Genomic DNA, 13,461 nt, shown 5'->3' with positions numbered 1-13,461 from the left:
CATGCATACTCTCTTACTAATATTTATTTCTCTTTCATCAAGACTTGAGAAATCTTGATCCAAATTGTTCATAGAGATTACTAAAATTATTAATGTAATATATGAGTGTTAGTAATCATTTTTAAGGTAAACTACTAAACTAATATCTAGCTAATATTATTTAGTGGAGATAAGGGATAATCTTGGGTGCAATCAAGAGGAGTGACTTCTACACTTGAGGTCTTTGGAGGATCATCCTTATATTCATGGAAAGCTCAAGAACTAACAAGAAGGATATCTTGTTGGTGCCCAACATGACCGAAATTTTGTTGGTGAGAAAATGATTTTCTCTTTTTGTTATTATGTTTGCATGCATAAGATTTGTAATTAATTTTATGACTAAATTAATTAGTAACATATATGAATATGTTATAGTAATGAGATATAGATTTCTAACACTTTAATCCTCCACCGCCACGCCCGAGGGAGAGTCCCCCGAGCGCCCAAAATTACCTTCACCAGGATGGATTGCTCCCGCGACCATTCTGGCATGCACCTCACAATAATCACCCTCACAATAAACACCCTCACAATAATCACCCTCACAATAATCATCCTCACAATAATCAACCCCACAAAAATTACCCCCACTAAAATTACCCTCACAAAAACTACTCACCAAGGAATACCCTTCCAAGGTGCCTTCGAGATCCTGAAATCAATGGCATTTGGAGAGATGACGTTGAATATGTATACCTTGTCCCAGAGGAAGAGAAACGGGCGAAAGAGATTGGTCACCTTACCCGGTCCGGACGCCCCTATCAGAACCCGAACAATCCAACGGTCGTTCCAACAACGAATGACCAAGTCGTCCCGGAAGTAGACACTCAACCAAGAGCCCCTCAGAATTCAATACTCAAGTAGCTTCAGAAGGCGAAAGCCGAAATCTCAATCTGGAAACTGATCGCAACGTCCTTTGAGCATCGACAGGCTTTGCTACAGGCCTTGGGAAAGTTAACCGTGCCCTCCACCTCTTCCCCTGAAGAAATAGTGGCGCACATGACAAGGGACGCCCCTGACTTGAACAACCCAGTCGTCTTTTCCGACGAAGATATCCCTCCCTTCGAAGCCAATCATAACCTTGCCCTGTACATCACCGTAAAATGCCTCAAGAAGAATGTGCCCATGGTCCTTGTAGATGACGGATCCGCGGTGAATGTCATTCCCCTCAAGACTGCTCACAAGCTGGGTATTAAGGAAGCTGATTTGGTCCCAACGAACCAAGGAGTATGCGCCTACGACAGCACTCGTCGCAAGGTCACGGGGCTCATCACTCTGACCGTCGCAACCGGACCACTGGAAAGACAAACCAGTTTTCAGGTGGTCGGCATCGACGCCTCCTTCAATATGCTCCTGGGACGTCCCTGGATCCACGCCGTCAAGGCGGTACCTCAACTCTCCACCAGAAAATCAGGGTCCCCTTCAACGGGAAAACAATCACAATTCCTGCTTCTCCGATCAAAGCCGTCATGAGAAAGGGAGTAGCCTCCCAAGCCATTGAGGAGGATGACAATGAAATGTGGGGATTCCAATCTGTGAATGCCATAACTGATGAATCAACACCCTTTGATTGTGACCCCTTTGCCAACCTCACAGTCAATCGTATCATGATGCGCCAGGGTTACTTCCCGAGTTTGCCCCTCAATCCATTGAAGGACACCTTGCCTCCCTTGAAACAGGCTAAGGTCCCCAACATTCCCTTTGGGCTGGGATATGAACCTACCGATGAAGATATCCAGGAGATGAACCTCCTAATTCGAAAACGCAAGAAGCACGGAGTTATCCTCCGTCCCTACCACTTGACCCTCAACGGATACTTTGTCCCCGAGGGAGAGTCTGGGCTCTACCATGGCTTTCTAGAGCTGATCTATGACCCTATGGCCAAGGCCAGGTATCCGGGAGTGGAAGTCTTCCAGGATTGCTACTTCATCCCTGACAACGCCAAAGCTGCTTCAACCGAGTCTAAGCCGTCGTCATGCCTCGATGGACAGGCTGTCACTCTCCTCTTTGGGGAAGATAACATCAAGCACCTCGACTACGAGGACATTATCAACATCGCCCTGAAGGACAACCAATTTGACCCAACCGCCTTGATCTCCGACACTGACCCGGAGAAAGCTACCCAAGGCTGGAGGAAGACCGTCAAGTGGACCGATCGCCAAGGCCGCATTCTCAAGATCACAACTGGAGAAGGCCCTATGTTCAAGGAGGGATGTGAAGAAGAATCTGAGTCTGAGTCGGAGTCAGAGTCAGAGTCTGTCATAGCTCCTAACACTCCTGATGTCCCGGTCAAGGTCCCCTTCCCACTATTCTATCACAAAGTCGTGGCTGATTCAGAGGCTGAGTCTACTAGGGTCACCCCCACTCCCATGAAAGGTGACAACCTGGAGCCTGTTCCAGGGGCCACGTCCACTGCTATGTCGCCTCTGACTGACCATGAAATGTCTGTCCATTTCGAGCTTTTCGCTCGTGTCAACTTAATGAACGCTAAGTTTGCTTATGACTCGTCTCAATCTAACTGCAGTGCAATTCTGAATGACTATGAGGAATTTGACTTGAGTGACTACCCACCTCACCTACCCAAATAACTTGACAAACGGGAAAGCAGAACCCCCATCATTGAGGAGACCGAACCTATTAACGTAGGAACCGACTGATGTGACCATAATTAGCGCATATTTAGCCCCCGAATTAGCCTTGTTCCCATGCTTTTTAGTGCATATTAGGGTCATTTCTTATCTTTAGTTCTTTGTTTTGCATATTCTTTGAGATTTTGATCCCTTGGTAGGAAAGGAGTAAGAATCTTGCATTTTCATGGCAAAACAAGACTAAATTGATCGAATTCAATGACCAAGCATCAAGGAGAGACAAGATTAGAAGGCCTTTGTACATATTATAGTAGAAGAGCAATGTTGAGAAAGGATCCTTGAGTCCCCAAAGAAATCCCCGAGGAATTTATGAAGAAAAGGGAAGAAAAGAAGAAGATATGTTGCTGAGTGACAATCCGAGCGGATTGTCACCAATCCGTCCGTCCCTTGTTGCACAATCCGTGCGGCTTTGCTCTAATCCGCTCGGATTCCACCTCCACAATCCGACCGGATTCCCTTGAATCCGTTCGGATTCCAACGCCAGATTCCGCCCGTCCCGACCTTATTCCGCCCGGATTCCAAAGACAAAGACGATTTCCTCTTCTCCAAGCTACAAAGAAAGAAGCCCTTCTCTCGAAAAATACCGGCTCCTCCTTGCTCAATCTAAAAAGTGTAATTACTAGTTTAGCCCTTAGTTAACCCTAATGCATCCTCCCTAATTTCCACTATAAATACCCCATTAGTCTAATTAGAGGAGCATGTTCTTCTTATCAATAATTAATGTAGTTAATATCAATCAAATCTCTCTTTAATATTGTAATCAAGTATTAATCAAGTTTTAATCCAAGTTTTAGTTCTTTAATCTCTCTCTTGTTCATCCTTTATTTTGGGTAATTGAAGATTATTTGGGTTATTATTGGGGAGATTGACAACCTCTCAATCAAACATCAAGTACTTCTATTATCTTTGCTTTATTATTGGAATCATTAGTAGGTATAATCTCTTAATCCCTTTTTAATTATTGTTAATTACTTTCATTTATTCATCATGTTTCATTTTGTTGGTATGATTGACAACCTTGCTAGCATGATCAACATGATAATGAGTGAGTAGTCTCTTAGCTAGGGTTAAATGGGTGATTAGGGGAAACCAACATGGGGAATGATTCATGCTTAAATTAATATGCTTTCATGGTTTATTTGCTTGCTTGTTTTGATCTCAACTCTTGCACATGTTATGTATGATGAAATGCTAAGCCTATGAATCCTTGCATTTACTATCATCACCTATCTTTTCAATGAGACTTGTAAGACATAACCCAACTCGAGTCTCATTAGACCATGCATGTTGTTGAGTAGGGAAGATTAAGTCGACTTGTAGGTGTTGTACAATCTAATCGATTCGGCTCCGGGACCCAAAATTTCCTAGGATTGTAAGATATAACCCAACTCAATCCATCACAACAATAATTGCTTGCTTATAAATTGAGAACATGTTTGTATGATCATGTCCCATGATTCCCCTATGATCCCATGACACCCTAGTGCTTTTAATCAATTGTTTACACCCTTTTTAATTCATCTTGCTAGTTTATTTTCATTGCTATTTTAGTTTAGTGACCTTCTACATCAACCCAATTTGTGACACCCCTAAGACATCACTAGTTTCAATAGAAATCTCATTTCAACTCCCGTCCCTTGGGATCCGACCTTTACTTGCCTCTTTACTAGTTGTAGAGTTGTTTGTGAAGCTATAAATTGTGTTTTGATTCGACCGTGACCCAACGACCACATCTTAATTTGTGAACACGAAACGGACTCGCATCACCGACAACACACCTCAAGAACTTAGGATTGGGACAACCCTGGACCCCTCGGAAAGACAATAGTTCATTGACCTCCTACACGAATAAAAGCACGTGTTCGCCATGTCCTACATAGATATTGTGGACATGGGCCACGTCTCGGTCTACGGATTTGGGCCGCAAGCCGATTCGCGGTCACGGGCCACCTGCACGCCGGGCCATACTGTGGACATGCAGAGGTCTATTGAAAGCCACGCTCGGTGGCGTAAAAATGCTTTCGACCGGATCGCTTTAGATCGGTCGGTATCGTCTCGGCAAGGGCCGCGAAACGATGTAGAGATGTTCGGAGTCGCCACCAAGCATTTGTGGGATGCTTGGAACCCGTTCGAATCCACTTTATACCTAGGTCAACCAAGGCAAAAAGCGGTGTTTGACATAGGTACTAAAGACAAGGACTCGTCCCCTTTTAGCATTCTATGCCTAAAATGACTCTCGTACGCCCAGGATAAGGCCATCCACTATCCAAAGGTTCTGAGTAAGGGGTGAGGGTACGTATTGGGAAGCCCTTTAATCGGACACCCAATCCCGCCCGCGTTAGCGGCCTCTACAGATCGATCGTTGTTGTTTAAGTGCAAAAGTTGATAAAACGGTGTAAATGCATGAATGCACATCCAAAAGTTTTAACCTAACATGTGATCTTTCTAAGTCGGTTTGTTAATCCAAATATCAAGCATAAGATGTCAAGTTGGATTTAGATTGATTTGCATGTGAAAACGGAAATTAAACATCCATTTACCAAATTCGGGTCATGATGCTTAACACGATCCATTTGTTGAAAAAGGGTGTCAAATGACAAAGTGTAAAAACGCAAATTTGTCAATCTGATCCGTCATGTATTTGGATTAACCGTAGTCAATATCGTCCTAGACAAGTACCAAAAATAAGGCAGAACAGTGCCAGGCAGCCCCCTTGGGGCGCGAGCCTATTGGCGATGGAAGGGGCTCTGCCCTGGTTTTGAAATGTGAAAACAGGCGGTCCCTTGGGGCGCGAGCCATGAGCCGACCCAAGGGGCGTCTCCTGGTTTTTGAAAAGGTTATTTAAAACCGTATTTATGATGAAAGATTTGCAAATATGATTTGCATGACTCGGAATAATTACTATTGTGTTAGTAATATTCGTTGTCGGATTTGCATGTTTTGAAAAGCATAATAAAATGGTAAAAGGAAAATGTTTGATTTGAACTAATTATGCTAAGTTCAATTATTTGTAATTAGTCAAGTTTGTCATCGTACTCGGATTAAACCGACATGGTATAAAGAACCAAAGATGATTATGAATTATGACTAATATGTTTACAAATGTAAACAAATGAGAAAAATGGTAAATAAAAGAAAAGGGTGTTAAAATACCCATTAAAATGTAATTAACCAATAATATCATCGGGTCACGGAATAAACCGTCATGGTATAAAGAACCAAGGATGATTTTTGTAATGGTCAAAAAGCTTGTCATAAAAATGATTTGAAACATTTGAAACGGTAAAAACCGATTACAAATAAGAAATGAAATAAAGAGGAAAGACGAGAACAAACACGGATGAGTCTGACCCGATAACCCACATGAGGCGCGAGCCTTTTTGCATACCAAAGGGCTTCTGTCTCAGTCCAAAACTCGGTTTTGGCTCGTCTAACCTATATTTGAATCGAGTTATGTATTGTTCATTATTATAGAGTCATAAAAACAGTAAAGACATGAAATAAAGTGAGTTGTTTACACCCTCAAACTTACGTGTATTAATGTTTGCGAAGTAGACGACTTTAGAGACAAGTTTTCTCGTTGCGACTACTCACGATCAAGAAGTTTAAAAAGAGTGCCTTAAAAAAGGATTTTGTTTTGAAAATATGTTTGAAAGTATGTTAATTAAAACATGTTGATTAATGTTGAGTTGTCCGAATAGGTCGGTCGAATGCACGGCGACGGTACCAAACAATATGTGTAAGGCTTGTGTTTACGATCGGTAGGTCGTAAACACGTGTCAATTTTGTGACTTAGGAAGTCGAGTATAGAAGTTTAAGGGAGAAGGAGGGGGCGGACGCTCGCGTGAAGTTTATGGTGTGTGATGGTGGGTATTTATAGAGAAATGTGGGATGATAGGTCGGTTGTGTTTGCTTAGAGCCTAAGCAGACACCTGCTTTAGACGCGGGGTACCCTGTGACTCAATGGGGTGTACTGTCCCTTTCACAAATTTGGATTTTGCGTTTGTTCTAACCAATGTTTTGTTGGTTGTGATTTGTGGTCTTTGAGGTTTACTTAGCCATGTAAGCTTCCTCTTGGGTGATATTTGGGGTAGGTATTTTGTGTCTTTGACTCGGGTTTGACCCGTGTGAGTCGGGATTTGAATTTCGAGTCGTTTTTTGGCTCGGTGTCGGTTTAGACTCTAAATAGGGTCATTTTAATGGAAATGATATGATGAAGACATTTATGGCATTATTTTTTACATTCGAGATTTAGGTTGACTCAGGTTGACTCGAGTTGCGGGTTTCTGAGTCGGTTTTGGGTCCGAAGACGGTTTTAACTCTAAATAGTGTTATTTTAATGCAAATGATGTTAGAAAACTTTTGAAATCATTTTTCATATCTGAGTAGTGCATTAAACCGTCTCATGTATAGCCAATCCACGCACGCATATCAAAAACACATTATAGTCCGATCATCATCGGGTGGTTTTTGGAAGGTGCATATACTGGGTATCTACATATATGCCCGGGATTGACAAGGAAATTGCAGAGCACCGGATACCCATTAAGCCCGAAGCTAAACCCGTGAAACAAAAGCTACGCCGAATGCGTCCTGAATGGGCCCTGAAAATCAAGGAAGAAGTAAACAAACAGTTCAAGGCTGGGTTCATCAAAGTGTCTGAATACTCTGATTGGGTGGCCAACATTGTGCCCGTACCAAAGAAAGACGGAAGAATTCGGGTTTGCATCGACTTCAGGGATCTGAACAGGGCGAGTCCGAAGGACGACTTCCCTTTGCCACATGTTGACATTCTGGTGGACAATACCGCCGAACATGCCCTCCTATCATTCATGGACGGGTATGCTGGGTACAACCAGATTAAAATGGCTGAGGAAGACATGCACAAGACAGCATTCACTACACAGTGGGGTACATATTTCTACACGGTCATGCCCTTCGGCCTCATCAACGCCGGAGCAACCTATCAAAGAACCGCTACCACTCTCCTACATGATATGATGCACAAGGAGGTAGAGGTATATGTCGATGACATGATTGTCAAGTCAAGAGAACGGGACGGCCACATCAGCGCCCTTCGGAAGTTCTTCGCTCGTCTGCGGAAATATAACATGAGACTAAATCCTCAGAAGTGTGCATTCGGAGTCACCTCCAGAAAACACTTGGGACATGTCGTCAGCAAAAGAGGCATTGAGATTGATCCAACCAAAATCAAAGCCCTTCAGCAAATGCCTCGGCCTAGGAACGAGAAGGAGATTCGAGGATTTCTCGGTCATGTCCAATACATCAGCCGCTTCATTGCCAAGCTCACTATGATTTGTGAACCGATATTCAAGAAGCTTCGCGCCTCCGATCACACCGATTGGGACGACGACTGTCAAAAGGCCTTCGACAGGATAAAGGAAATCCTATTCCAGCCTCCTGTCCTCATGCCACCTCAACCGGGGATTCCTTTATCCCTATACCCGATCACACCGACACACCATGGGAGCAATGTTAGCACAAACAGTCGGCAACGAAGAACGAGCCATCTACTACATCAGCAAAAAGTTCATTGAGTACGAGACGAGGTATACCCAACTGGAGAAGACATGCCTTGCCCTAGTATGGTCAACAAAGAAGCTGCGGCATTACATGCTCAGCTACACGGTCCACATCTACTCCAAGATGGACCCTGTCAAATACATCTTTGAAAAACCCGTACTAAACGGAAGGCTGTCTAGGTGGACGCTCATGCTGTCCGAGTTCGATCTCAAATTTGTACCCCTCAAGGTTATCAAGGGAAGAGCAGTTGCCACTTTCCTAGCAGAGAATCCCGTCAACGAAGATCCAACGACCAACACATGGTCACTTCCTGACGAAGACATCCTTTGTGCCGATTCCGACGCATGGGACCTATACTTCAATGGTGCATCTAATCTGAGAGGCTTCGGGGTGGGAATCCTTCTAATATCACCGGAGGGAGAACATGTTCCGATCTCGGTTAAGCTAGACTTTGCCGTCACCAACAATGCCGCTGAATATGAAGCGTGTCTCATCGGCCTACAAGCAGCCATCACACTTGGCATCAAGAGACTGAGGATCCACGGCGATTCCTCGCTCATCATCAATCAAGTGTCCGGATCATGGAAAATCCGATCTGACAGCTTAGCTCCGTACCAAGCAAATATTAATCAAGAGGCCGAGTTCTTCAACCAAGTCGACTACTTCCACTTGCCACGAGAGGAAAATCAATTTGTTGATGCCCTGGCGAAACTTGCCGCGCTCGTCAACATACCTGACGACATGACATCGATGCCCCTCTGTGTCGAGAGAAGGAGCGAGCCAGCTCACATTTGTGCCATCAACAACGACGAGGAAAGCCATGATGAACCTTGGTACCAAGCCATCCTCAACTACAAAACCAAAAACGAATTCCCTCCTAACTTTGACCAAAGAGGATAAAGAGCCGTCCGTTTACTTGCATCACAATTTGTGATAAACCAAGACCAATTATACAAAAGAACACCCCAAGGGATTCTCCTCCTTTGCATTGACCATCACAAAGCCAAAAAAGTCATGGGAGAAGTTCACGACGGAGAATGTGGCCCTCCCATGAGCGCGATGATGCTTACCCGAAAAATCATGCGGCTAGGTTACTACTGGACCACCATGGAAGCCGATTGCCGTAACTACGTCAAACATTGCCACAATTGCCAAATATTCGCCAACATAAAACACATACCACCATCCCTTTTATACACCATGACGTCACCCTGGCCTTTCTCAACCTGGGGCATCGACATCATCGGGAAAGTCAACCCGGTAGGCACTAAGGGGCATTGCTTCGTCCTTGTCGCCATCGACTACTTCACCAAATGGGTGGAAGCACAGTCATACGCAGTCTTGACCGTCAAACAAGTGGCCAAGTTCATTCAAAGCAACATCATCTGCCGATATGGTGTACCCCATGAAATCATCAGCGATCAAGGCTCACACTTCCGGGCGGAAACTCAAGCTTTGCTGGACAAATACAAAATCAAACGACATCGATCATCCCCTTACCGTTCCCAAACTAACGGAGCGGTGGAGGCAGCGAACAAAACTCTTGTCACCATTATCAAGAAAATGCAAGACAACTACCTCGATTGGCCGAGCAAACTCCCATTCGCACTCTGGGGATACCGAACCTCCATTCGAACACCGACAGGCGCCACACCCTTCTACCTAGCATATGGTGTAGAGGTGGTTCAACCGGTAGAGTTAGAGGTCCCTTCTCTATGCATCCTACTGGAGAGTCAAGTCCCCGAGACGGAATGGACCCGTCGAAGGTACGAGCAACTCACTCTTCTAGACGAACGGTGACTCAACGCCTTGCACAATGTCCAGCTATACTAATGACGTATACAACGGGCATTCAACAAGAAGGTTAAACCCAGGAACATCCAGGAGGGCGACTTGGTCCTCAAGTCAGTTCGAGCACCATTACCCGTCGATCCGAGGGGGAAATTCAAACCCAACTGGGCCGGGCCATACCTGGTCAAGAAAATACTTTTGGGGGGCGCAGTGAGACTGAGTGACCTAGATGGGGAGGACTTTACAAACCCGACCAACCTAGACCAACTCAAGAAATACTACCCTTGAACCATAGCAACCAACGACCCCCGCCTAGTTTTACAACTAGCAACCACCTCAACCCCTTTTCAAGTCAAGTTCCTCAACGTGTTCTGATTTGAAATTGCATGTTTTATCGAGTCTAAGATGCGGCACCTTGCCCGTTTCGAATGTCCTTTGATCTGTCAAAGGCAACATCCATTTACACTAAAACAAAAACACCCTGAACTACGAGCATGGTTTGATTTCACCTCTTCAGGTGGATACGTAGGCAGTCCCTCTTATGCGTGAGGGATACAACCACAAAACTCAATCAAATTTACAAAAACATTTTGAACTACGATCATGGTTTGATTTCACCTCTTCAGGTGGATACGTAGGCAGTCCTTTCTTACAAGAAGGATACAACCATTCCCACAATAAAAAAACAACCATTCCCACAATCAAAAAAACAACCATCCCCATAATAAAAAAAAACACATCACCCACATATAAGACATCCCCATCAAAAAGAGGAAGGGAAACCACTCCCCTTCCCAACAAAATACAAAAATAGGCCTTTCTCCCTTTCCACAAAATCCCACTTTCCCAAGTGCAAATGTTTAGGGTAATTGAAATCGAATTGCCTCCACCAAATGGATGGAAGAAACAAGCGTTCACAATTTTCGACACGGGCAATCCTCTTAATTAATTAATAATGGGAGGGATTACAATTCCAACAACAAATAAAGCTCGATGAGTCTAGAACTTATCGAAGCTAAGGTGTCAACTAAAACACCTCACATAATAAAACTAGCACAAAACACAGAATAACTAGCTAGTACAACATAATAAAAACTCACAACAATAATACAATATAATAATAGAATGGGTAATGGAGGTCTTCACTCTTCCATTCTACCCTTGTCTTTTCCCTCGGGGTACATCTTCCCCTTGTTCTTCTTATTGGCCCGCCTAGCATGGACTTCCTCCTCGGAACGGATCCTCAACGGATCTAAGACGGCGACGGCCTCCGGTCTAGCACAAGACCCCATGTTCGGCCCAAAAAGGGCCAATGCCCGGCCCACCATATTCTTGGGCCGGAACTCCTCCTCTTCGGTGGTCTCATCACATCGGGGGTAGCTCCATCAACATACTCCTCAAAGAAGGCACGGTTGGCCTTGCCAACCTCTCGATACTTCAAATCGACAACCTCGTCCTTACGGAATTTGGATCTCTCTTCCAAGGACGGAGCATGTGACCACTTGACATAAGCGGGAGTCACTCATGTCGTGGCAACGGGGTTTGGTACCTCCCAAAGTGGCCGAGTGGCCCACCATCTTTCGAAGACCTCCACATGCTCGGAGTTCCGGAAAACATTCTCTTGGACAAGAGTATCTTGAGCGGGCACCTTTTGTTGACGCCCCATTTGCCTCATGAGCCTTTCGGGATAAATGAAGGAAACAACCTTCAAACCCACCACCATCAAAGAACGAGGACTAGCACCCGAAGCGGGCAACCCCGTGAAGGACCTCAAGTGCCACCACGGCACCACCCAACGGATGTGAGGACCACCCTCCTCCACCAATCTCGCGGCCAAATAAGCCCCGGTAGAAGCAAAACTATCCAGGTACAACTTCTTCCTCATAGTAAGGTGACGGAAGGAATAAGAAGAAGAATCAACCAGAGGCTCTATATACCTTAGCCTCTCCAATAGCCACACTTGAAGGATCCTTGGGGACCCAAAAGAGGGAGCTTCTCCACAAGAGCCTTCCTTGTCCAAAGCTTGGACGATCTCTCCAAGCACCAACCATGATGGATCTCTACCATGCTCCATTTGCTCAACCACATGAATAAGGGTCCATGCTACCATAGCATTTTGGCCCCTCCTTCTTCAAAACATCAACAAAGAGGTACACATGGATAAGGCAAAAGGCAAGAGCCCTTCTCCTAGCCACTTCCGAGACATTGGCATCTAATCGGTTTGAAAAGATGTTGATAAGAGCCAACATATCCACACCATGTGAAGCAAGAAGAAAGTTGACTTGACTTGTCGACAAACCCAACATGGAACAGAATTTCTCCTTGTAGCACAACCGAGTCGGAGGAAGCACCGGAACACAACCCGGCCACCCACCAATGGCTCCAACTTCTTCGGCAAGAGGACAAATCTCACCCTTCGGGAAAACGAAAACATGGTGTTTCGAATCCCAAAACCGAGAACATGCTTTAAGAAATGAAGGTTGCACCTTGACTTGACGGAGCACCAACAATTGACCAACTCCCATGCAAATGAGTTGATACTTTTCGGGAGGCGAAAAATCCCGGCACCATTGTCGCAACGCATTCTCAAAAGGATCCATGAAATATTTTTGTGGGAGAAGAAGAAGAAGAAGAAGAAGTTTTGTAGAGATGTTTTTGCGATGATGAAACAATGAAGCACAAACATCACTATTTATACAAAAATGATCAGCGCGTTTTTCAGAAAAAGGGGAGAGCCGGCTTCCATTGCCAGGCTGCTCGCGCCTCTTTGGGGCTTCCCCAGGATTCTCGCTGTTGACTTGTCTCTTTCAACTTGTGTTTTCTCCTGACAACTCAAACCTCCCGCCAGGATGCTCGCGCCTCTTCGGGATGATCCAGAACATTTTTGTGTTTCCTCACACTCACATTTCCTTGTTTTCGCGTTTTACGAAATCCGACACGGTTTCCACGACGCAGCTTTAAACATACAGATTTTTCTTTCTTTTTTTAAGGGGGGAAGGGCTAGTCGCCCCGATCCGCGACGAATCGTTTCCATGTCAGTTGAAATTCCGAAAATTTTTCGCTTTTTCACAATTTTTCATCAAAAAAATCAAAATCGAGAATTGATAATACGACATCGATTTTCCTCAAATTTCAAGCACTCACAAATTCGAGTCTTGACCTCAAAATCAAATACACTCGTGAAAATCTCTTCTGAAATTCATCCATGACGGTTTGAGTTTGAATTTTTCGAGTCACGAATCAATTTTGATAATTTCCGATGCAATTTAATTCAAGACACGGGTTAATTGCTCAATTTTCAAATTAATTCCTTTCGGAGTCCAAACGTGGCGACTTATTTCAAAAATTCATATCATTTCAATTTTCAAAATTCAATTTTTAACTTCGAGTCATCTTGGTTAAACTTTGTTTCTCAATCAAATGCTTTTACATGTTTGCG

This window comes from Silene latifolia, chromosome 7, assembly GCF_048544455.1.
Source record: "Silene latifolia isolate original U9 population chromosome 7, ASM4854445v1, whole genome shotgun sequence".
NCBI classification, from domain to species: domain Eukaryota; kingdom Viridiplantae; phylum Streptophyta; class Magnoliopsida; order Caryophyllales; family Caryophyllaceae; genus Silene; species Silene latifolia.
This window is presented reverse-complemented; position numbering follows the sequence as displayed.